This window comes from Podarcis tiliguerta, assembly GCF_965153285.1.
Source record: "Podarcis tiliguerta genome assembly, chromosome: 4".
Taxonomy (NCBI): Eukaryota; Metazoa; Chordata; class Lepidosauria; order Squamata; family Lacertidae; genus Podarcis; species Podarcis tiliguerta.
This window is the reverse complement of record NC_139537.1, coordinates 14,950,108-14,976,266: the sequence shown is the minus strand read 5'-3', so window position 1 is coordinate 14,976,266 and position 26,159 is coordinate 14,950,108. Positions and strand designations below refer to the sequence as shown.

Below are 26,159 nucleotides of genomic sequence, written 5' to 3'. Positions count from 1 at the left end.
AAAAGGCCGTGGTAATTACCAATATGCATGGTGGATCAAACAAAAATGTCTGGTCTCTTATCATGTATACACCATACGAACGACAAAAATAGGATTAAAATAAAATATGATGAAATAAAACAAAAGAGCATGGGTGTGTAGTATCTTAATGTTTGTATTTTCATGTACCCCATACTTTAGCATAAACTGGGAGGACCATCAGTCCATATACCCCCTTATTCAGAATTGAAAAGAAATCAAACCATCTTTTTTTCCTAGACCCCCTAGAAATTTTCAATTTATGGGATTCCCCACTCCCAACAAGGATACCAATAGTCCAAATTAACTAACTCAAACCACTCAACACTACTGCTACTACTACTAATAATTTTATTAGTGTAGATGGCTTGTTTTTTTTAAAAAAAAACCTCAACGTGGTTTACAAAAAGACAATGAGAAAGTAAAACTTTCAGAAAATTAAAATCAACAATAAGTGAAAAGAAAATTGATTAAAGAACGTGTCAACATTCTACATGTCTAGGAAGGCTTGGTAAAACAGATTTTTTCTTTAGCACACACTGAAAAGAGTGTACTGAAGGCGCCCATGCCCTCCAACATTTCTCAAATGAAAATAGGGACAACCTATTTAACAACAACAACAATTTTACTATTTCTCCACACTTCTTACTGGGTTGCCCCAGCCATTCTGGGCGGCTTCCAACATGTATAAAAAACATAATAAAACATTAAAAAATAAGAAAACGGCCCTATACAGGTCTGGCTTCAGATGGCTTGGGGGTCGGATAACTCCATACCCTCCAACTTTCTCCGATGAAAATAGGGACGTCCTAAGGGAAAGTCCTAAGGGAAAGGGGGACGCGGGTGGCACTGTGGGTAAAAGCCTCAGCGCCTAGGGCTTGCCGATCGAAAGGTTGGCGGTTTGAATCCCCCGCGGCGGGGTGCGCCCCCGTTGTTCAGTCCCAGCGCCTGCCAACCTAGCAGTTCGAAAGCACACCAGTGTAAGTAGATAAATAGGTACCACTGCGGTGGGAAGGTAAACGGCGTTTCCGTGTGCGGCTCTGGCTCGCCAGAGCAGCGATGTCACGCTGGCCACGTGACCCGGAAGTGTCTCTGGAAAGCGCTGGCCCCCGGCGCTGGCCCCCTTTACCTAAGGGAAAGTGGGGCATTCCAGGATCATATCAGAAACTGGGACGCAATGGCGGAGCTTCATGTTCTGGCACCGGGGGGCGGAGAGCAGGCGGGGTGGGTCTGGCATGAATCCCGGGGGCATGGCGCACCGCCCACAGGGGCGTGACGAGCATCCTGAGGGTGTGGTGCGCTGCCCGCAGGGGCGTGGCGCCCAGTGTGGGCAGGAGGGGGCAGCGGCGATGGCACCCCACAGGGATTGTGCTGCCGGGGGCGGTGCGCTCCCCCACACTCCTCTTCCTCCGCCACTGCCGGGATGACGCCTGTAAATCTGGGACTGTCCCTGGAAAATAGGGAGGGAGACTTGGGCACTTGCTGGATGTCAATAGGCAGGGAGTTCCAAAGTGCAGGTGCTGCCACACTAAATGAGTCAGTGCTCATGCGGAACGGGTATTATGTGGCATCTGTAACAGTGGTCAAGGGGGTGGGGAGCAAATCTCACAGGTAAACTGGTCCCAAGTAACTGTTGGGATGCGTCCAAGGGAACAGGGGCAATTGGCAGGCCCCCAGCTGGCTCCAGCCCACCGGCCGGCAGCCGGTTAATCTTCGGTTCTTGGATCAGCATGTAAATGCGACTCGAGCTTCAGAAACTTTCAGAAGCTGAACACACAAGCCAGCAGAGGAAAGAAAAAACAACCCTTTGCAACAGAAGGGCAGATAGAGGCTGTACAGGCATTTTATTCAGCATCAGGATAAAGGGGAAAACATGTCTTCTCCCCTTTGTGTCCAAGCAAGCAGACATAAGCAAAAGGTATACACACAATGGAAGTTCCCAGCAAGCTGTGCTGGAATATAAACAGACATGTGACATACAACAATTCCACATATCTGTTAAGGTGGAACAGAATATCGTAACATCTTCCCCCTTTCCGTGTAACCTGCATCACCTGTGGTTCAGCCCAATTGCAACCGCTGTACATAAACCCTAAGTTGTTCTCTGTGAACAACCTTAGACAACAGATCTGCAGGAATTTCATTTCCTGGTAACCAGTGCAGGTCGTCTCTGAGTGCATGTGTTATATGCTGGCAGGGTCTCACCCCAGTCTTGAAGTAACCACTGCATAATCCATGGGCAGGCAAATTAAGGCCCCTGGGGCTGGATCCGGCCCATTCACCTTCTAAATCCGGCCTGCGAATGGTCTGGGAATTACCGTGTTTTTACATAAGTAGAATGTGTCCTTTTATTTAAAATGCATCTCTGGGTGATTTGTGGGGCATAGGAATTCATTCTCCCCTCCCCCCAAAAATATAGTCCGGCCCCCCACAATGTCTGAGGGACAGTGCACTGGCCCCCTGCTGAAAAAGTTTGCTGACCCCTGGATAATCTAATACTTAACCCTCCATCCTGGGGCAGCAAGGGATAATAGAACCTGACCTAAGATACTGGAATCGCAAGATGGATTCCTTTATGAGAGGGCTGTGCTTCTCTAGAAGCACAAACAAAAACGAAGGCTGGACTTTGAGCGTATCCAGACAATCAGTAGTCCAATAAATTTACGGGCTTAATGTGGGCTAAAGGGTCAAGCCTGCCAACATACCCATGGCAAGGAGAGAACTAACTGCTGTGCTTAGGAGCTGACAAACAGCGGATTTCTAGAGGACAGTGGTGAAACGATTAGCATAACAGATTACTGTTCTGTGGCTAACGTGCGGCATTTTTCATCCCAGTGTCTTTTGTCTGGATGAAAAGCAGATGCCGCATTCCCACCGACTCTCATGCACTCATGTTTCTTATCAGCAAAATGAATTTGAAATGAACCGGAGGGGTTGGGAAATGGACGCTCCTTGTCTGAGCAATGTATATCGGTTAGCCATTCATCTGACATAATCCCTTGGTTATTTCTTCCCTGCTATTTCTCAGGGCTCATAAGATTTGTCATGTAAATAGCCGGCGGACTTCTTTATAGACCTAACGCGCCCGTATTTTTGGGTGCCAGCACAATTCGTCCGCAAACAAATAAAGGGGGAAAAAAAATTAGAGATGAGCTTAGCAATAGATTTGGGATTTTTATTTATTTATTTGGGGCTCTTTTTTTTTTGAAAAGGGAGAATCAAGCAGCAAGGTTTTGAAAGAAGCATGCAAGGTGACTTTTCAGTGAGAGAGTTATCAAAAGAGCGGAGATGTGACCGGAATCCACAAAGGAAGGCGCTGAAATGGTAGGGAAGGCAGCCAGCGTGCAGTTGACCTGTGTGGATTTCCCTGGAGTAGACGTGGCCTTAGAATTTGTTTGTGTGTTCTCTAGCTATTGATAGAGAAATGTTTCATCTAGGCATGCCAAGCAGGTTTTCGTTCCGGTAGCAAGCACAGTGCAAATATTTTATTATTATTTTTTTAAAAAACCCCTATGTTTGTCTACTCTACAGTAGGGATGGAGGAGAAAAATTGGGAATGCATTCCGAAAGGGAATCGACCTCATTTGCAAAGGCCTGGACTTATATGTGGATGAGAACACCGCTGTCAATCAGATTGCACATGTCTTTGATTTCGCCATGCAGTTTTGGCTGGGACACACACACACACACACACAAACACTGTGTTTTATGGGGGAAAGTGTACAATGTACATCACTTAGCATTTGCTAACATTGAAAATTGTTTGCCGTTTTCCCTGCCCATTCAGCTTGCAAAGATGTCTTTGGAGCTCCTCCCAGTTTCGTTGTTCTTTTACCATTCTGACAATATGGTGTTCTCAATAAACCTTGTCACTCACTCCACTAATTGCTACTTTCTGCTTTCTCATCCTTAGATTAGTTACTGATCCATAAGAGGACCTATCCTCTTACCCTCGTAAGAGGACCTATACTCTTATCCTCGGACTGCTAAGCTTACTCCAGATGCCTTGGTGAGGGACATTATTGAAAGCTTTTTGAAAGCGCGAGTACACAATTTACAGAAGCTGGAGGAACTGATATTGGATTAACGTGCTATGAGACACTTTTATTCATGCATCTGTCTTGTTGATCTAGGACAGACCTGGGCAGAAGGTGGCTTGGGATCTTGTGTAGTAGATCTCTGAGTGATTTGCAGTAGATCGTCAAGAATTGTCAAGCAATGGCAACAATTAAGAAAATTAAATTAGGTTCTTGGAAATAAATGGTTGGGGGGGGGAACCCAGGAGTGGATTTTTGTGTAAAAGGACTTGTGTGCTTGATTCTGGTACTAATAAAATATCCATGTGCTGAGCATGTGTTCAGAGACATCATGTTCCTTAATACTTAGAGGATGTCTACCTAGCTGAGCCACCATCTTGCAGCTGATTCTGCTAGCTAGACCTACTAAAAAAAGAAAAGAAGGTACAGTAGACCCTACAAGTCAATTAATATAAGTTTATTGCTCTAAAGGCCATGACAAACCTGCAGCAACAGCAGCAATAAAACAATACAGATCATACATCTATAATGTCATCATGTAAAATCCTGTGATGGTGGACAGCAACCCAAATCATGCTTTGTTGGAAGCTGAACTGCAGCAGAACAGACACAGTGCTGCATGCGACAAACATGGACTGGAATGGCAATTGATGCTTTCTTACATCCCTAGGTATGAGTTCTACAGAGGGTGGGAGATGTTCAAATGCAGCATTCTGCTGGATGCAGCTGCTTGGAGCAACATCAAGCAACGGCAATTGCTTTCCTCCTTGCTTATAAGCTCCACAGAGGTATCTGGTTGGCCAGACCCTGTAGGAGGCACGATGCTGAACTGGATGGAGTATTGCTTCCAGTCCCTGAAGACCCAGTAGGGCTGATTACACGTTCCCTTCAATTTGCCTTTGACGCAGCTTAGCAGAATGCAGCCATCTCTATTGCCTCAATTTTGAGGCTATGTTGACGCAAGCTGTTGTGTGCTCAGCACATCTTTAAGAGTGGAGTACCAGTTCTTTTAGCAGCCCACTTTCACAAGGGTACCCTTGTCATTCTCTTGCTGCAAAACCAACAGAGAGTCTTCTTGCACTTTCAAGACAGGCAGAGCAATCCAAAGTATAGTTAGAGTTCCATTCCCACCAAATGTCCATTTATTCAGGGCTTACGCCGGCATATGATCTTCCAGTCTGCTTACTTATTACCACCTGGGATGTGTGGCTTATGTGTGGCATAGCCCAGCTGTGCATGAAATTAGGCAGCTGAGCAAGAGATCCTAGCTCACTTACCTTTGTGGATCCTGGGTTTGGATCACTCCCAAACACATTCATCATGGCATCAGCTTCTAGAGTCTACTTGCATCTGATGATGTGGATTCAACACAGTGAATGCTTACGCCGCAATAAATGGTTTAGTCTTTAAAGTGCTGCAATACTCTTTGTTGGTTTTTCATCAGCTACCCATAATCTATCATGGGTCTGGAGAAAAAAAAACAAAGCATGTTCTCATGATCTATTTAATTGCAAGCGTAAAGTGTCTGTAATATTTTCAACTCCTGCTTTGTAACCACCATGCAATCCATCGCAGGCTCATAAACCTTGTCTACCAATTTATATGACCCCCATCGGCAAATGTAATTTTTGATACCATAATGCTGCACCGTGCTGAGAAGTACATTGGGAAATATTACAGAAACTACGCGCATTTACGACACTCGGGAGCACCGTTCTCTATCAATCAGATACCAATCATGTACTATCCATTTCCATTTTATTAGATTTTTATGAAAATAACAAGAATATGAAGTCGGTAGGTCATAATGTACACTTAGAGTGCATTAGATGCCTCGTATATACGCTGCAGATAATGACAATAAAGTGAGACAATTTGCTTTTCACAATGGCCACGTTACTTCTCTTATCCCAATAGTTTCAAATAAAAAGTTAGCATCTATCGTTATGCGTATTTGCAATTTGTCTTCCTTGACGTACGCACAAGTGGTAAATTCCCGACGTTATTGCCGTATCCCATAATTTAAATAACCGTATTTCTCAAAGCCTACCAGTGGCTGCTCTCAAACTAGCCTAGCTGTAAGTAACGTCAACAACAGTGCAATACTACCCATACGGAGCTGACATGGTGCATGTCAGTGCAAAAGATGCTAGCGTGAGGCCACATCAGATTCTGAGTCCGTTCAGAAGACCAGGGAAACACCAGCGGAGAAAGCAGAGCAGGAATTTACAAAGCAGCAACACAAAATGGTGGACCTGGCATCACCATGGCAACTGAGGCCTACAGGGAAGCTTTCCCAAGCCCAGTTGAGAGTAGATGCACTGCAAGGCCATGCAGAGATAGCCTGTCCTGACATCCCATTCAGAGTGCCAGGGGTTGGTAGGGCTGCCTGGTGAGTTTGTGCCTGAGTTCTGAGCATTGGGCTCGCCCCGTTGACTTCTATGCTAGGATTTTCCTTAAGGTGAAGGTAAAGGGATCCTTGACCATTAGGTCCAGTTGTGACCAACACTGGGGTTGCGGTGCTCATCTCGCTTCATTGGACGAGGGAGCTGGCGTACAGCTTCCGGGTCATGTGGCCAGCATGACTAAGCTGCTTTTGGCGAACCAGAGCAGTGCACAGAATTGCCGTTTACCTTCCCGCCAGAGCAGTACCTATTTATCTACTTGTACTTTGACATGCTTTCGAACTGCTAGGTTGGCAGGAGCTGGGACCGAGCAACAGCAGCTCACCCCGTCGTGGGGATTTGAACCGCCGACCTTCTGATCAGCAAGTCCTAGGCTCTGTGGTTTAACCCACATTGCCACCCGCTTCCCCTAGGATTTTCCTTAGACCCGCCTTTTTGCCAGCGCAAATTATGCTGGGTGCCTGGAGCCCTGTGGCTACAATGAAGGAGCTTTGGATGCACTGCATGTCCACCTTTCTCTTGTCACACTCCTGGGATGCCCTCTCCTCAGGGCTTGTGCCAGCTTCAGATCCACCAGTCTTGGATGGGCTGGCTGGATCCTGGATCCACAGGTGGGCAGCCAGCGGTGTTGTTTCTGGCTGCTCTGGGCTTGGGGACTTGGGCCAGGGTAGCCTGGCCGCACCAGGGACCTGCTGCATGCTTTGCCGCTCATATCAGTGGATATTACCACAGGCCTGCCCCCTACATACTAATTCAGCAGCTTTGTTGCCTATTGTAGAATTTACAGGTTAATAAAAATATTAATGCATGCAATTGACAGTGTTTCCTGTTGTTTCCTTTATTACACTTGATACGTTTCTAGTAATTTGTAGCTGCTGGATATAATGCTCACCTTCTTGGTCCTTAACACTTTCATCAGCCGTGCCGGAAAAGAATTCCCTTTCCCTGTTATTTTATTAGCATTTGTTGGGGCAAGACAGGCTGGAAGATGAAACTTGGGAGGTCCCTAGATTAATGAAGGAGTAGCAGTTTGTTTATCTGCTGTATATTGCAGCTTGCCAGGCTGTATATCTAAATAATAATAATAATAATAATAATAATAATAATAATAATAATAATAATAATTTATTTATACCCCACCCATCTGGCTGGGTTTCCCCAGCCACTCTTGGCAGCTCCCAATCAAATATTAAAAAGACAATACAGCATTAAACATTAAAAACTTCCCTAAAGAGGGCTGCCTTCAGCTGTCTTTTATCTGTATTTTAACTGCTATCAATATTATTATTGTTCTGATACAGGGAACGTCATGGGGAGCTGGGGCCACAGATTCTCCATCTATGGCATTATTCGTAATAATGAATAAAGTTGTGGTCCTTGTTTATTTCAGTTCCACGTGTCTTGCCTCTCTGTTTTGAGTACAATAGCCGTACAATTGTGAAAAGCAGACAGAGGGGAGGGGGCAAGTACTTTGCTTCACTCACCCAGCGCATAAACGTCTTTTTCAAATTAAGCTTTAATTTAGCATTTGTCATTTCAAGATGCTCAGATGATGTCTTTGTCACCCGGATAACATAAAACTCTACTCTCTCTCTGAATTACGATTATTAATCACTATTGTCAAAACATCATGCGTTGCAGAAAGCCAAGTGTGTCACCAGTAATGAAATCAAATCAACCTGCCTTGATTACCAATAAACAGGAGGTTAAGACACTTAACCACTCTGAACCACATTTTCAGAGTGGTTCAATGGTCAATGCCTTTTCACAGGGAACTCTGGGAACTGGAATTCTGGGAGGAGGATAGGGGTACCTGAACAACTCTCAGCACCCTCAACAAACTACAGCTGCCATAATTCTTTGGGGGAAGCCATGACTGTTTAAACTGATGTCATAGTGCATTCAATGTATGGTGTGGATGTGGTCTCAAAAGCGTCTTCCTATGTTCCCACCATCCCTGATCATGGGCCCATGCTGGCTGGGACAGATGGCTTTTGGGATCCCAACAACATCAGGAACGGCCACAGGTTCCTCATCCCTGATGTAAAGGAGTTAAATGACCTGCAGAATCTACAACCAAATTATGGTTATTGTTGTTTTTGTTAAAGCCAATGAGTTTGCTCAAGTGCGGCTTGAGTTTGCTATGGTCTGCAAACTGAAAACAGGATTATTATTTTTTTCAAATGCTTGCTCTGAATAACACATTTCACATCTTCTGCCTGCATCTTTTCATTATAGTAAGATTTCTCTTGGCTGAACTGTTCCTGTGCAGATCTCAATTGGCTAGAGCCTGGTGCTGATAATGCAAAGGTTGCTGGTTCGATACCCATAATGGACAGCTCCATATTTCTGCATTGCAGAGGGTTGGACTAGATGGTCCTAAGGGTCCCTTCCAAATCTATGATTCTATAATTCTAAGCCTTTTCAGATCCTGGGCATTGCTGAGATGCTTCTAGATTTGGGAGAGGTGTGTGAATTCTTTTTAGGCTACCCAAGGGCTGTGACTACAACAGGGACTGGGAGGAGAAATTCGATTCCTTTCACACTTCATAGAATTGTAGCGTTGGGGTGGATCTGAGGGGCATCTAGTCCAACCCCCTGCAATGCAGAAATCTCGATTAGATGATACATGACTGATGGCCACCATCCTCCACTTTAAAACTTCGAAGGAAGGAGAGTCCAATGCAGCCACTTATTATTATTATTTTGAATATTTTTTGAATTTTATATCAATGATACAAATCTCATTCATCGTGTTATTTACAATTATTCTCCCTCCTCTCCTCTGGATTTCCCTCAACTCCCCCTCTGCTGAGTTATTTTGTTTTATTTATCGTATCCTGCTTTTCCTACACAAAAATAAAATCCCTTACCATTTCTCTGAAATATCTGTTACTCAAATGAAATTGTGAAAGTTTATTCGAATCCTTCCAGTGAATCCAGTCCATGATGTTGTTTCTGCAGATAAACTGTAAATGGTTCCCAGACTCTTTTGAAGTCCTTCTTGTCCTTCTCTCGTAGTTTGTCTGTTAGCTTAGCCAATTCTGCATAGTTCATCAGCTTTTCTTGCCATTGTTCCTTTGACGGTATTTCTTCCGTCTTCCAATATTGTGCCAATGCAGCCACTTAAATGTGAACAAAAAAATGCACGCTGTGTCCATAAAAATGCACATGTTAGCGAAAACAACTTACAAAAATGAGTTATATTTGGGGGAAATTGATCTGCAAAAAAAGAAAAAAAAGAAAAGGGTACGCTATGAAGAATTACTGTATTTTTTGCTCTATAAGACTCACTTTTCCCTCCTAAAAAGTAAGGGGAAATGTGTGTGCGTCTTATGGAGCGAATGCAGGCTGCACAGCTATCCCAGAAGCCAGAACAGCAAGAGGGATCGCTACTTTCACTGCGCAGTGATCCCTCTTGCTGTTCTGGCTTCTGAGATTTAGAATTCCCCCCCCCTTGTTTTCCTCCTCCAAAAACTACGTCTTATAGAGCAAAAAATACGGTACATACAAAGTATCTATACTATCAGAAAGCCAACAAAAAATGCTGATGACTTTTCCGCCAGGGTTTAAAAAAGAATTTGCAAACTGGTGTGGAAATCTGGAGAAGCGAACGGAAGGAGGGGGAAAATGAGAAATGAAAACTGACAGGTGCCTCCATCTCTAGACTCTAGGCAGCGTCTGAATCAATCTCCCACCTCCTACCTCCAGTTCATTCACGCTTGTGTCCAGAATTCAGTCAATGGCCAAAGCACAGAGAAGTCATTTCGCAGGCCTGCGAGGGGAGTCAGCAGCCAGCCCATACCATGCACATTTTATGTATACATAATATGAATTAAATTAGCTTGGTGGTGCCACACCACGGGTTCTGATCCTGTTTTATACACACGCTGTAAAAAGAAGATAAGGGATTAAAATAAATAAATAAACAAACAAGGTCTCCTTAAAACTTGCTGACGACAAGAGCTGCAGAAATGATGACTGTGAATCGCTTGAACGGTTAAGTCCTTGGTATTACCACTGTGATGGTTTTAACTGGGTTTTAATTACGTTTTAATATGATGGCTTTTATTGACATTCTAAACTGCTCCTCTAGTTGAAAAGGCAGATTAGACATTTGAAGGATTTTTTTTAAAAAATAAATTGTTGTTGCAATTGACATCCAGGGCTGTTTTCTTTTGGCTTAGACGTTGCAGATATAAATACATCCGTCAAGGCAAAGGTCTATGGAAGGGGCTGTCAATTCTGTGCCCTTCAGATGGGAGAGTACAGCTCCCATCATCCCTCATGCTGGCCTTACAGGCTGGGTCTCATGGGAGTTGTAGTCCAATATTGGCTTCCCCGGTCTAAGGCTGTTGTTGTTGTTTAGTTGTTTAGTAGTGTCCGACTCTTGGTGACCCCATGGACCAGAGCACTCCAGGCACTCCTGTCTTCCACTGCCTCCTGCAGTTTGGTCAAACTCATGTTCGTAGCTGCGAGAACACTGTCCCACCATCTCGTCCTTTCTCCTTGTGCCCTCAATCTTTCCCAACATCAGGGTCTTTTCCAGGGAGTCTTCTCTTCTCATGAGGTGACCAAAGTATTGGAGCCTCAGCTTCAGGATGTGTCCTTCCAGTGAGCACTCAGGGCTGATTTCCTTAAGAATGGATACGTTTGATCTTCTTGCAGTCCATGGGACTCTCAAGAGTCTCCTCCAGCACCATAATTCAAAAGCATCAATTCTTCGGCGATCAGCCTTCTTTATGGTCCAGCTCTCACTTCCATACATCACTACTGGGAAAACCATAGCTTTAACTGTACGGGCCTTTGTTGGCAAGGTGATGTCTCTGCTTTTTAAGATGCTGTCTAGGTTTGTCATCGTTTTTCTCACAAGAAGCAGCCGTCTTTTAATTTTGTGACTGCTTTCAGTGCAGGAGTGAAATAGGCATACGCATTTCTCCCACTGAAACCAATGAGGTTTACATATGCTGGGCTTTGGATTGTGCCCATTGAGTGCTCTTTTGTTTTTGTTTTTAAAAATTATTTATACTTTCCAAGTTTATACAATCATTTTGACATTTCAAAACATGACTTCCTTCCCCCTCTTTCCGCAGTTCCATAAATTTGTTTTTAATATCTTCTGCATATCCAAATTAACTTAATTTGCTCATTTATCCATCTTTAAATATATACTCTTACGAGACTGCAGGTTGTTACACTAATCCTGCCAATGTTTTCATCTGTTTCAAATTTATCTGTAAATATTCAGTAAACCATTTCGATTCTTTTATTTAAAAAATTGTTATCTTGATTTCTTATGGTTCTGGTATGTTTCGCCATTTCTGCATATTCCATAAGTTTTTGTATCCATTCTTCCTTTGCTGGGACTTCTTCTTCTTTCCATTTTTGGGCAGGTAACATACTTGCTGCTGTAGTAGCATACATGAATGAGTTTCTATACATTTTTGGTAGTTCTGTCCCTATAATTTCCAAAAGAAAAGCTTCTTCTTCTTCTTTTTTACAAAGGTTATTTTAAACATCCTTTTCATTTCATTATATATCATTTCCCAGTAAGCTTTAACCTTACTACAAGACCACCACATATGATAAAAAGAACCTTCTTTCTCTTTACATTTCCAACACCTATTTGATTTAGATTTATACATTTTTGCCACATTGTGTGCTATTTTGAATGCTAATAGTTCAAAAAGTCTACTTGTTTCTCCAGAGGTGATGGTTTGGGGGGGGGGGGATGCATGTACTAATTACAGTGCATTGTCTATATGAGTCACAGCATAAAGAACCAAAAACAAAAGTTGACAAAGTTAGGAGCGCTTTGCAAGCACATGATGGATGAAAGGGAAAATCTAGCCAAGGGCTGAGGAACACGATCTGGTTGAGAAACGCGTGATATCAAAATCTCACAGAGATTTAGTGCCGATTAGATGAGAGCTAATGAGAGGACTTTAGGCATAATTATCCGCTGGTGATTAATCACTAAGGTTTCCAACTCTGAATTTGTTATAAAAGCACCCACCATGATCAGCAGGCTCCAATTTCTCCATCAGATAACGGTTTTGGGAAATCTTTCCAAAGCGGCTTTGCTCTGGTTTAAGCGGAGATCTTATTTGCGATGTCACCAAAACTCACAATTACCCGATTTGGGATATCGATTCGGCACTCTTGCAGTGCCCACCGGCATTCTAAACTATGTGCCACTCCTGCAATTGTTCCTCTCTGGTTTGGGTTCCAGTCCAAGCTAGAGAAGAATTCTTGACTTGCAGACCAAGTTGGTTAGTACGAGAAATGCACACGTGTCAGATTCCTCAAGTTTCCCACTAGAGCAGCCTTCTCCAAACACGGCCAATGGAGAGGGATGATGGGAGTTGCCACCCAAAATATCTGGAAGACAGCAGGTTGGGGAAGTCTGCTATATATATCTGTATAGGGAGAAATTCCCATCGAACACACTAGGCTTGCTTCTGAGTCCTCACATAGAATCATAGAATCATAGAGTTGGAAGAGACCACAAGGGCCATTGAGTCCAACCCCCTGCCAAGCAGGAAACACCATCAGAGCACTCCTGACATCTAGGACCTCTCTGTAAATCCATAGTGTAGACCAGTGGTTCCCAAACTTTTTGAGCTCTGGAGCACTTTTCAGGAGAGAAATTCGGCATGCATGGAGCCCTTACGCCAAAGGCACATATTTATTCATTTCCAATCTCTTTGCGGAGCACTTGGCGATGCTCTGGGGAGCACCAGGTGCTTCATGGAGCACAGTTTGGGAACTTCTGGTGTAGACATAACCAGGACTAGGTTTAGTGACATGCAACAAAAACCATCATGCCTTGAGCAATCATGATGTAGTGCAGGACTAAGCTACCCCGCTTCTCTCCAGCTGCTTTGGACTACAACTCCCATCATCCCTGACCATTGGCCACACTGGCTCTTGGGTGTTCGGAGTGAAAGTCCAAAGCATCTGGATTGGGGAGGGGAGCACCAGCTTCACAAAAATTACAATACAGGAACATATATGGGTACATACGATTATTTATCTTGTCCTTTTGGTTATGTTTAAGAGATGCCTTAATGGAACAAAGCTCTTGCACAGCAGTCTTAAGTGCATCTACTCAGAAACAAGTCTTCTTAAGTTCAGAATGTCTTTCTCCCAGGTAAGCGTGTAGCACTTACTGTTTTTATTATTATTATTATTATTATTATTATTATTATTATTATTATTATCATCATTTCTTTTCTCTTTTTAAAACCAACATCCAGATTTTTTAAAGCTTTAATTTGCCACCTTTCCAGCGAATGAATGTTCTTTCTTGGGACCTCTACTGATGTTGTTTTAATCCTGCCTGTGTAGAAAGGAGAGGGATCGGCTTTTGATATGCGATTTTTATTCATGTCCAGCTCTTTGTGATTGCCTAGATAGAAAGAAGGGGGGGGGGGAGCCGAGTTCATGCTAGAGAAGGCGAAAACAATAGCTTCTGTGTTGATTCTGTCAATGCACACAAGATACATTAGCCACCGAATTTACTCAACAGACAGAGAAAAGGCCAGCAGGGATTGTTCCCCGAGAAGAAAGTTTGTTCTACAATGTCTCGGCAGAATGAAAGATGGTTTGATCTAGTGCCTTTCATTTTCAAGGTGTCCCAAAGCACTCCGGAATAATGAACTCTATACCGATAGCGTACCAAGTGACTGAGGCCGTAGAGAAATATGACAGGCTCTGCATTTTCAACAGCTGTCCATAACCTTGGGCCTTCTATCCATCTTAGGGGACACACATAGCCCAAAGAACCGTTAAACGTCTAAGCGCCTTAACCACTTTAATGCATTAATTCCACGCCCGAACCAAGGACATCCTCTGCGAGTCGATGTCATTGGGGCCAGGGCAAGTGATGTGCACCAGGGTTAGCTTGCAGGTCTATTCAATAACGTTATTTGGAATTCATAAAGAAATGAATGCACCTGCATGAAATATCCCCCAGGATATTCCTGGCTTGGCCTGAGATTGGCACGGTTTATTTATTTATTTTGTTCAGAGCTCTCCATCCTGCTTTATTAGACACCGCGGTTCTCACGGCAAGATAAATCCTCTGAAACGAGGACTCCAATGAAAAGAGTGTTACGAACCATAACACAAGAGAGAGCCAGTGTTAAGAGCAGTAGACTCATAATCTGGTGAACTGGGTTCGCTTCCCTGCTCTTCCGCATGCAGCTGCTGGGTGACCTTGGACCAGTCACACTTCTCTGAAGTCTCTCAGCCTCACTCACCTCACAGAGTGTTTGTTGTGGGGGAGGAAGGGAAAGGAGAATGTTAGCCCCTTTGACACTCCTTCGGGTAGTGATAAAGGAGTCTCAAAGCGGCTAACAATCTCCTTTTCCCTTCCTCCCCCACAACAAACACTCTGTGAGGTGAGTGGGGCTGAGAGACTTCAGAGAAGTGTGACTAGCCCAAGGTCACCCAGCAGCTGCATGTGGAGGAGCGGGGAAGCGAACTCAGTACCCCAGATTACGAGTCTACAGCTCTTAACCACTACACCACACTGGACTCTGATTACTACATTCCTTGAAAAATGGGAGATTGAAGGGACTAAAATTCAGAGGCTCAGTGTTGGTATTCCAGACCCTCCAAGTGTCCGTATATTCCAAGGACAGTCCTGGATTTACAGAAGCTGTCCCGGTTTCTGATCTGATCCTGGAATGTCCCGCTTTTCTTTAGGGCGTCTCTATTTTCACTGGAGAAAAGGTGGAGGGGAAGGCATCCAATGCACTAATACTTACACTTGCACCACAGAACTCGTCCCCCCTCTCCTGCCCCACATTCCAGCACCCTTCCCAAATCTTCTGCAGAGGATTGGGGAGTCTCCGGAGCAGATTTTGGGGGGCACACACGGGGGGAGGAGAGGGAGGAAAGTTTAGTTGTGAAAGCATCAACCTTTTCACCAGTGGAAATACAGTATTTTTTGCTCTATAAGACTCACTTTTTCCCTCCTAAAAAGTAAGGGGAAATGTGTGTGCGTCTTATGGAGCGAATGCAGGCTGCACAGCTATCCCAGAAGCCAGAACAGCAAGAGGGATTGCTGCTTTTACTGCGCAGCGATCCCTCTTGCTGTTCTGGCTTCTGAGATTCAGAATATTTTTTTTCTTGTTTTCCTCCTCCAAAAACTAGGTGCGTCTTGTGGTCTGGTGCGTCTTAGAGAGCGAAAAATACGGTAGTTACTTAGCATAGTACTGGACGCAGCCTGGGTGGCCTGGGCAGGTACCCAGCGGAGCTCTCTGGTGCAAGGGATGTATGCCAGAAAGCTTTTGACAATACAATGGACGGAAAGTGGGGGGGGGGGGGAGGTATTGAGAATGGCATCCAGACATGAAAAGTGATGCAATCTGTTGTTCTGGGCAATTAGTTAGCTCCTCTGAGCCCTTTTGCAAAAGCAGCAAGCAACAGCAAGTTACACTTTTGTTCTATTTTTGGTAAATTATTTTGCCCTAAAAAAAAAGTTGCCTAATCTGATTAATCTTCCTTTCCCCACTCACCCCCCCCTTTTAAAGCCGTATATTAATTTGCAAACAGAAACACCTCCAGGTTGTAAAACATCTTGTTATGCCACTTATAACAAGCCGATGTGACAACTTGCGAGATGAGACAGCTTGGCCCATATACATTAGAAGGAATTATATGTCAGTTAAAGATAGGTTAGGACAAGTTCAGGATGGGGGGGGGAGGGGAAATCATACTAATTTATAACACCTCATATTTTTGAAGTGTCAGAGTGTCTGGCTCAGAAAGATGGAGCAAATGTAATTAAATAGCCAACGGTAAAGAAAATAAAAGTCAAAAGTGGAATAAACATGTTGGCTTACAACGATACGGTGAGGGAAGACACTGGGCCATTCTGCTGCCTTGCCTGCAATGGAAAAGGAAAGAAACTGGTTTTTAAATGTTGGTGGCAGTAGGAATGTAAGGGCATAAGAACGGCCCCATGGCATCAGACTAAAGGACCATCTAGTCTAGCACCCTCGGAGGGCTTAATTTGGCACTGCCGTTTGAAGTTTCCCCACTCCTGGCTTTTTACATGAAGCATTTCTCTTATAGATGGAAAAGTAACAGGAAAAACCGTGCCCCTGGACCCAAGAGTCTTTGAGTGCATTCAGACACGGGGAATATTTCATTAGTTCCCCTAATTATGGTGCAGACAATTCTGTCCCATTTGCTAATATTCCTTTTGCACCGCAGTATCTGTTGCATTGGATGCGGGTGGCGCTGTGGGTTAAACCACAGAGCCTAGGACTTGCCGATCAGAAGGTCGGCAGTTTGAATCCCTACGATGGGGTGAGCTCCCATTGCTCGGTCCCAGCTCCTGCCAACCTAGCCAACGTCAAAGTGCAAGTAGATAAATAGGTACCGCTCTGGCGGGAAGGTAAACGGCGTTTCCGTTCGCCAGAAGCGGCTTAGTCATGCTGGCCACATGACCCGGAAGCTGTACGCCGGCTCCCTCGGCCAATAAAGCGAGATGAGCGCCGCAACCCCAGAGTCAGCCACAACTGGACCTAATGGTCAGGGGTCCCTTTACCATTACCTGTTGCATTATGCAACTGTGGTTTTTGACTGAAATACCAGCTTGTCGAGCTAAATTTCATTCACACCAGCGGGCAGAGGGTATAAGTTCCTGGGGGCCAAGGCACTTTGGGGCCCCTGCATTATTTTAAGGGGGCTGGGGCCCCTCAATGTTCAGAGGGCATTTGGCTCTTCCCCCTGGCTCCTTGCGACATCAGAATGTTGCAACAGAGACGTCAGAATGTCGAGTATGTGTGACAAGATTTTGTGTTGGGCCCCCTCAATCATCTTGAGAAGGTGGTGCCTCTGGTGGAGTGTGACAATAATGTCATATAATCCTAGAGTTGGGACCCTGAGGATCATCTAGCGCAGGGACGTCCAACTCCCAAGAGACTGCAATCTACTCCTGGGGGGGGGGGGACTGGCAGTGGTTCTTTTTTTGGGGGGGGGGGGAGCAAGCCAAAGTTGTTGAACTTTTTTCAAACAGTAAAAGGTAAAGGGACCCCTGACAGTTAAATCCAGTCACGAACGACTCTGGGGTTGCTCATCTTGCTTTACTGGCCAAGGGAGCTTGTGTAGTACAGCTTCCGGGTCATGTGGCCAGCATGACTAAGCCACTTCTGACAAAACCAGAATAGTGCACGGAAACGTCGTTTACCTTCCTGCCGGAGTGGTACCTATTTATCTACTTGCACTTTGACATGCTTTCAAACTGCTAGGTTGGCAGGAGCAGGGACAGAGCAACGGGAGCTCACCCCGTTGCAGGGATTCGAACCACCGACCTTCTGATCGGCAAGCGCTAGGCTCAGTGGTTTACACCACAGTGCCACCTGTGTCCCTCTTTTTAAACAGTAAGTGTGCTTAATTAAAACAAATCGCTCACCAATAATGCAGCCGCTAACTGATGAATGCAGCGCTACAGCCGGCAACAAAGGAATGCACACTAAACGCGACGCAAGGAAAGATTGGGGGGGGGGCGGAGACATGATTCTAAACAACGTGAGCGATAAGGATCCCACAATCGACCACGATCATCCTGGGATCGACCTGTTGGACACCCCTGATCTAGTGCAACCCCCTGCAATGCAAGACTATGAAGCTGTCCTATATGGAGATCAAACCTGTAACCTTGGTGTTATCAGCACCAAACTCTAACCAGCTATCACTGGACAACACTGTTACTCAATGCTTGCTTCTGTTCCCCCCTGATTCTTCCAGGAAAACAGCAGGGAAGAACTGTTTACTGATATACCGCCCCAATTTTCATCACTTTGCTCCCAACAATTTTCTAGGTTAAGGGGGCTGCAAACAGATGTGTGTGTCCCCCCCCCCCCCCGGAATCAAATGGCATGGAAATAAAGACCAAACATGCACTATATTCCATTTTTTCACCCCAGGAGTGGCTTTTATGTCATGTGAAAGCTGAAACATTACGTGGAAATTAACAATTAGGGAAACGTCAGGGAAATGGAATAAGCTGCCATGTGGACATAGCCTTTGAAGAAACGCTTACATTATTCAAATATGAGAAGAGGTGGATACAAAGAGAATGGGCAAAGTCGAAGGATAATTTGTGAAGAACCGTATCAAATTAAGTTTCAACAGAAGACAAAATGACATTGATGGTATCGGGTCCTCCCCCTTATTATGCTACAGATAATAAAAGTTGTTAACACTTCCACAATATTCCAGTTCTATTAATATATTCCAAGTGCTAAGCTTGCATCATGTCTTGGCTTGTACAATTGTTCTCAGTCTCCTAACAACAACAATGAAAGTCTAGGTGTAAATAGAAACTCATTAAAATCTCTGTCACAATGTGCTACAACCTCATTTATCTGCAGGGCCTAAAAGAATTCAAAACAGACTTACAGCTTCTCAATAGGGGTGTTAGCTGTAGAATATTACTTTGACACTGGGCTGCTTGGCTAGAAAGGGATGCGAGGAAGAAGACACGGGAAACAATCAGTTTGGATAAACTGGATCAATTGGGTTGTGACTCGGTGCTCATGAGGCAACCTGAACTTCCCCTGTGGGATATGCAGAAATTTTGAGCAGTGGCTTATTTTACTTGTCTCCTTTTGCTGAGTCCAACTGTTCCTTACTCAGTCATGTCTCAGTCTAGAGAAGGTTTCCAAAACTTGGGTCTCCAGCTGTTTTTGGACTACAATACCAATCATCTCTAGCTAGCAGGACCAGTGCTCAGGGGTGTTTCCTGCATTGCAGGGCGTTGGACTAGGGTCACCTCAGGGTCCTTTCCAACTCCACAATTCTATGATTCTATGTGAGTCATTTTTCCTCACGAGCAAACTTCTGGGCATGCTGTGTACCTGTGGTGGGGGCCTGAGCTGGTGTGGCATGGGGCCAGTCAGTGAGAATTTTAGGGCTGCATTTGACCCATGGATGTGAGGTTCTCCACCCTTGTTTCAAGCAGTGGGTTGTTTTTATAGCTTCTACAAGGGGTCAAATCCCAAACTTCACAGCCTGACATTTGAGATGTTCTTAATCTCTAAGGCAGTTTGAAGCTTATCAGCAATGTTGGTCTCCTGCTTTTGGACTTTCTCCAACGAACAAAATGCATTCTGCTCAAATGAGATCACAGGATGATTTTTAAATTTTTTTTTTTTACTACAGCAAACAAAAATGTAAAACAGCAGAGAAGTGGGGTCTGTACAGACTCAGGGAAGATGTTAGTAAGCTCCTGTCTTTCATATCCTACCACAAGGCTTAGCTGCTCCCACAACCACTCAGGTTATATTATAAAAAGCTCAGGGTTTTTTTAAAAAAAAACAATAAGTGCAACCTCATCTCAAGACTTAAGAACTTACTTGGAAGCAAACTCCCTGTTAATGCTACCTACTACCAGAACCATTCCGGTGTAGGTTGAAGAATTCGTTAAGGAGAGACAAGGGTGGAAGGAGAGATTTGATTTCATTAAAGGTGGACCCACATAACAGTAAGGGACCTGCAAAAATATGTGAGCCTTTGAAATTCGCACTCCTCCGAATTTTGCAAAAGAGGTATCTACTCAAGTATGGAAGTGAGAGCTGGACCATACAGAAGCTGGTCGCCGAAGAATCGATGCTTTTGAATTATGGTGCTGGGGGAGACTCTTGAGAGTCCCATGGACTGCAAGAAGATCAAACCTCTCCATTCCGAAGGAAATCAGCCCTGAGTGCTCACTGGAAGGACAGATCCTGAAGCTGAGGCTCCAATACGTTGGCCACCTCATGAGAAGAGAAGACTCCCTGGAAAAGACCCTGATGTTGGGAAAGATGGAGGGCCCAAGGAGAAGGGGACGACAGAGGACGAGATGGTTGGACAGTGTTCTCAAAGCTACCAGCATGAGTTAGACCAAACTGCGGGAGGCAGTGGAAGGCAGGAGGGCCTGGCGTGCTCTGGTCCAGGGGGTCATGAAGAGTCGGACATGACTAAACGACTAAACAACAACAACAATCAAGTAATGTTAACAGGATGCCCCCTGTCACCAGCTCTTCTCCAAAGCCTCCTTGGGTGTTCTTGCCTGGGCCAAATATGTCCTTTGACAGCAATCATGCCTCTCTTCCTTGGCTGAGTGGTGAGGAGTGTTTACGTGTGTTTAGAAACCTCTGGCTCTTGCGTGGCTGGAATATGCCTGACAGAAGGGAAGAACTGTGTCCATTGTTCCTCTCACCACATCCACCACTGGCCCTCAGAAGGTTGAGCACAAGAGAATGTGGCACCCTAGGCTGAAAAATGTTCCCCACCTCTGCTAGGAGGAAATCATGAAAAATGTGCAGCTTGGACTGTAGAACAAGAATGCTCTGTCTTTACTCATCAACCAGAGGATTATTGGGGGTGGGAACTACCATGAGTTTGCCTTTTATTGCTATTATTATTACCTGTTTGTAAGCTGCCTTGAGAATCACTCGATTGAGAGGCATAGCTGTCAACTTTTCCCTTTCCTTGCAAGGAATCCTATTCGGAATAAGGGAATTTCCCTTACAAAAAGGGAAATGTTGACAGCTATGTTGAGAGGTGAAGCATACATATTCTAAATACCTGAATTTTTCCCCTAAAGTAATGTGTACCCAAAAAAAGCATATCCTGGGACAGAGTGTGCATGAAAATGCATATATTCATGAAAACAACATACAAAAAACACACATGGTTTTTTTTTTTTTTTAAAAGATGTAGTATTTGGCAAAATTGCAAAGCGTATGATAGGAGAGGTTACGCTAAAATGCTGGTGAAATTTCATGGGATCTTAAAAAATAACCATAAAAAGATGTGGGAAATTTGAGATTGGAGAAACTGAGAAACTGAGTGGACCTGAAACTGTCAGATTTGCACATCCTTAGGAAAGACCACGACACGTAGCTATGGAGCAATTGGAGTGGGTAGGTAGGAATTGCCAAGAGAGAAACTGAAAATAATTTTCCATCTCAGATTTTAATCCAAGCTGGAGAGGATTTGGAGGGCTTGTAAACTTGCCCCTCCCCAGATCTCAGTTTGGGAGACCATTGCTGCAACTATAATACAGATTAGGGTGGATTTTGGGTGGTGGTTAGGAATTGCATGCTTTCAAAACCTTCCTGTGTACTTTAGTGATGTAAGGTTCTCATGCATTCTCCCCTGACCCTGAGAGTTGTAGATTTTTCAAAGTTTTCCTAATCGCAGTGCAGCAGAAGATAGGTTGGCTGGTGGAGGCTGAGGCTGGCATTCAGATGCCTTGATGCTTAATATCTGTTTATATCCCGGCATCCCTCTAGAATGTCCTTGAACAATTTCTTTTCTCTGTAGCACAGCCTGTATAATTTACAGAGCATATAGTCTATGCTAATGAGGTACTGGAAATATCAACAGCTTTTGCAAATTAAAAATTAGAAATAAGCTGTGCAAATGAGCCTTCGGAATGCAATGTATATTTGCAAGCATGAGCGTACATGTTGTCTGCCAGCTGTTGATAACAAATATTCTTTTTTTATGCTATAGAGTTTATTTAACAGACATTTATTTGCTCCCTTAAAAGGCAATTGGTATACATTATCTTTATTGCCGTTTTCATCTGAGGAGATGTTGCTTATGGAAAAGCACACTTTGAGCTGCAGTCATCCGCAGCTGCTTCACATGTGATACCGAAGATGTGATAAAGAGCACCCAAATCACCTGCATGGTTACTCCCAAGTGGGTTTTTTTGGGGGGGGGGGGATGCGGGGCTTGTGCATATGGAAATGCACAATAAGGAAATAAGGAAATGGATGCATCCAGATGGATGTGCTTCTGTGATTTACTAATAGGGATGACCTGATCCCACTCTGCACGACATCTTCGAAGTCTAGGAAAAGGATGCAAATATCTTTTGTCCATATTTGTTGTCTGCTGCTGCCACATCTCATTGCAAAGCCAGTTTTTTTGCAGTGCCAAAATCTGTAGTGCCACCCTTCACCCTAAGGTCTCAGGGTGGATTAAAAGGTAAAAAAAGTAAATTAGGTAGAGCTGTGGTCTAAACCATTGAGCCTGTTATTATATATAACCTTGGGTTACAGATGCTTCAGGTTACAGACGCTTCAGGTTACAGACTCCGCTAACACAGAAATAGTAGCTCGGGTTAAGAACTTTGCTACAGGATGAGAACAGAAATCGTGTGCCATTGCCGGCGGCGGCAGCGGGAGGCCCCATTAGCTAAAGTGGTATGTCAGGTTAAGAACAGTTTCAGGTTAAGAACGGACCTCCAGAACAAATTAAGTTCTTAACCCGAGGTACCACTGTGTGTGTGTGTGTGTGTGTGTGTATTCATTTCATGCACACTCCATCAACATGAGTTGGTCTGCCAATTGGCATGGTGCTGGAAGCCAGTTCCTCACAGAGCATGTCTGCTGGATGTGGGCTTGCCGATCAGAAGGTTGGTGGTTCGAATCCCCACAACGGGGTTTGCTCCTGTTGCTCTGTCCCAGTTCTTGCCAACCTAGCAGTTCGAAAGCATGCCAGTGCAAATAGATAAATAGGCACCATTGTGGCGGGAAGGTATACATCGTTTCTGTGCACTCTGGTTTCCATCACGGTATCCTGTTGTGCCAGAAGTGGTTTAGTCATGCTGGCCACATGACAGGGAAAACTCTGCGGACAAATGCTGGCTCTCTTGGCCTGAAAGCGAGATGAGTACCGCAACCCCATAGTCACCTTTGACTGGACTTAACTGTCCAGGGGTCCTTTACCTTTAATCTTTAGAGCATTAAAACACAGTTTGAAATAACTGTGGCTACTAAGACGTACACCAACTCCAGGGGGTGGAGGTGTCACCTGCCCCCTCAATATTCTTTAGCAGGGGGCTCAGCCTCCCCCCCCCCCCAATATTGAGCGTCAGAGGAGGCCAAACCACTAAGCCTCAAAGGCAGGCTCTTCCTGAGTGAGAGAGAAGAGGAGCCATGACTGAGATGGACAAGAAAAATTAGGAGAAGGATTTCTAGATAAGATCCATGGATATGAGTGAACCTGTTCAGCTAGTTGTGGCCTGCCCTATTCAGGCTATATCCCCGAAGAGTTTGCATCTCGTCCTACAGAATGTGGGCTTAGATTTTGTTATTCAGAAAATCCAGCTCTGCCTCCTGTCTCAAAAGTGCACCGAGGCCTACAGTGCAGTCAAAAAGCAAAGTGGAAAGAAGTACCATTATTAATTTTTAACCAGCCCACTGAAAATTTATGAGGATAAATACCTGAGGGGCAGTTGAGCTTACCCAGTAGGCAAGGTACTATATCACTGTAATGTTTCGTGGATCTGCTTATTGACTAAGCAGGTCTGATTCATTTTTAATTCTTAATGCGAGTTTTTGACATGTCTCTTCATGCCTATGGTATGTTGTCATCCCTTCCTCCCCATGGAAGGGAGATGATGGTAGTAGAGGGAGGGGAAGAAGAGTAAATGGATGTGCCAGGAAACCTTTCAGAACCTAAAATGCGTTCTTCCTGGAAGAGCATGGAAGACAACTAATTTTTCCTTGAGGCAGACTGATGGCAGCGGCAGAAATGTACAATGGAGATCATCAAAGGGTTTCTTGCATCAAGGTGATATTTTGTGATGTACTGATAGGCTTGCTCGTACAGGTAAGACATAGGTGCATCATGCCAAGACAGAACCACATAATTGTAGAGTTGGAAGGGACCACAAAGGTCCAACCCCCTGCATTGCCGAAATCCTTTACCCAATGTGGGGCTCGAACCCACAACCCTGAAGATTAAGAGTCCCATGCTCTAACCATCTGAGCTATCGAGACAAATCAGTTGACATAGTTGGGGAAGGGTGAGCAGGAGGACCTCCTTGGAAAGGATCCATAGCTTTGTAATAGAACACATGTAATAGTCCACAGCATCTCTACGTTGGGCTGGGACTGTCCCGTGTCTGAAACCCCAGAGAGTCACAGCCAGTTGATGTTGACCATACTGAACTAGATGGACCAAGGGGTTGACTTGGTCTAAGGTAGCTTCCTATGTTCCCAATAATCTCTAGTTGAAAAGATTGGATAGCAGGTGATATGAGAGGCGGTCTCTGCTTTGTGCCACTGGGAAGACCCATAGCTCAGCGGTAGGTGATGTGTCCTGCATGCAAAAGGTTCCCGGTTCAATCCCTGACACCTCCAGATAGGGCTGGGGATGCCTCCAGTCAGAGACGCCAGAGAGCTGCATCCATCATTGATAATACTGAGCTAGATGAAGCAACCGTCTACAGACAATGTTCCTTTTGGCAGAGGAATGCTCTGTACAAGTAGCAGGAGAAATGAAACATTTATAGTAAAGGTTGTGAATTATGACATCAAGAAGTTTTTTGAGAGACTATGATGGGACATAAGAATCAAGGAAAGAGATGTGTTTTGGGTTTGGAGGACTCAAGAATTCTTACCTTTCAATCTCAGCAACAGAACTATGGTTTATTCCTGTAGAGCAGGCATTGGCAAACTCAGCCCTCCAGATGTTTTGGAACTACAACTCCCATCATCCCTAGCTAACAGGACCAGGGATGATGGGATTCCCAAAACATCTGGAGGGCTGAGTTTGCCTATGTCTACTGTAGAGGCTGAATTAGGTTGAGTTCAGAAGGCAGGCTGGATTATGGAAGAAGGAAGGTGAAGGGGTATCCTTCTGACACCTGTTGCATTGCACCAGAGAAGAACTCCAGCATAAGTAAGTTTGGAGTTTTCATAAATAATGGGTTGCAATTGATTCAGAAAGTAATTATGCCTTAATGTGAACTGGAACAAATGTTACATGGATTTTAGATACTGCATTCTAGGCCAGTGACAAGAAAGATGAGGAAGATGGGTATGGTGCATATAAGCCAAGCAAGATAATTATTTTGCTCTCCACAGCACTGCTGAGTCAATAATTGAAATACTATGTTTTATTATGAGCGCAGTGCCTCCCTGAAGACTTAGACAAATGAGAAAATGCTCAGGCAAGGGGTAGGGAATCTGATTTGAAAAAGTTTAAGGGGTCAGATCCAGAGAAAGTTAGTCAAGTTGAGCATCGACTATATGGAATTGGCAGAAATGACTGGCAGAATCAGAGACCAGGGAGAAGAGACGGTGAAGGAAGATTGGAGGAAATTTAAAGACTATTTACAGAAACACCATAAGATAATGAATGTTTGATGACACCAGATTGAATGCAAAAGGTTATTAGTAAAAAGCTTAAAGATTAAGAAAGATAAAATATTTTAAGATATAAAATGTGGTTATACTAAGATATCAAAATTATAACAAAACTAAATTAAGACAGAGGGAAGGAATTTGCTGATAGAATATATGATCTGGAATACAGAGAAGGAAGGTCTGGGGAGGTCGGAGACACAAGTTAATGCTAAGAATATAATGAAGATAAAGATTGTTTTTATTTTTTCTATTTTTATTTTTTATTTTTTTACTGTTTTGTGTCTATATGTTATGTCATTGTATTCTTTAATTTTCTGTTGTGTTGTGTCCTATTTTTTGTTGTTTTATGTTTATTGTAAAACCCAATAAAATACTTATAAAAAAAAAAAAAAAAGAAAGTTAGTCAAGTTGAGGTCCGGCTGAAAACAAGGGGGAATATTCATCACGACGAACTTAAGCCTAAATCAGGGATTGACAATCTGTGACCCTCAAGGTGGTCCCGGTCTCCAACTCGCATCAGCTCCAGC

The 26,159-nt window shown here is 44.1% G+C and overlaps 2 long non-coding RNA genes across 2 annotated transcripts in view; one reads left to right on the top strand and one right to left on the bottom strand.

Moving 5' to 3' along the window:
• LOC310675857 overlaps window positions 1–26,159 on the top strand; it is a 141,887-nt gene that overhangs the window by 40,469 nt on the left and 75,259 nt on the right. The window lies entirely within an intron of this gene.
• Window positions 13,709–17,201, bottom strand: LOC310675890. The gene is made up of 3 exons (XR_014510286.1): window positions 17,025–17,201; window positions 16,315–16,358; window positions 13,709–13,871 (listed from the first exon to the last, which is right to left on the bottom strand). It is a non-coding gene; the product is annotated as an uncharacterized lncRNA (long non-coding RNA).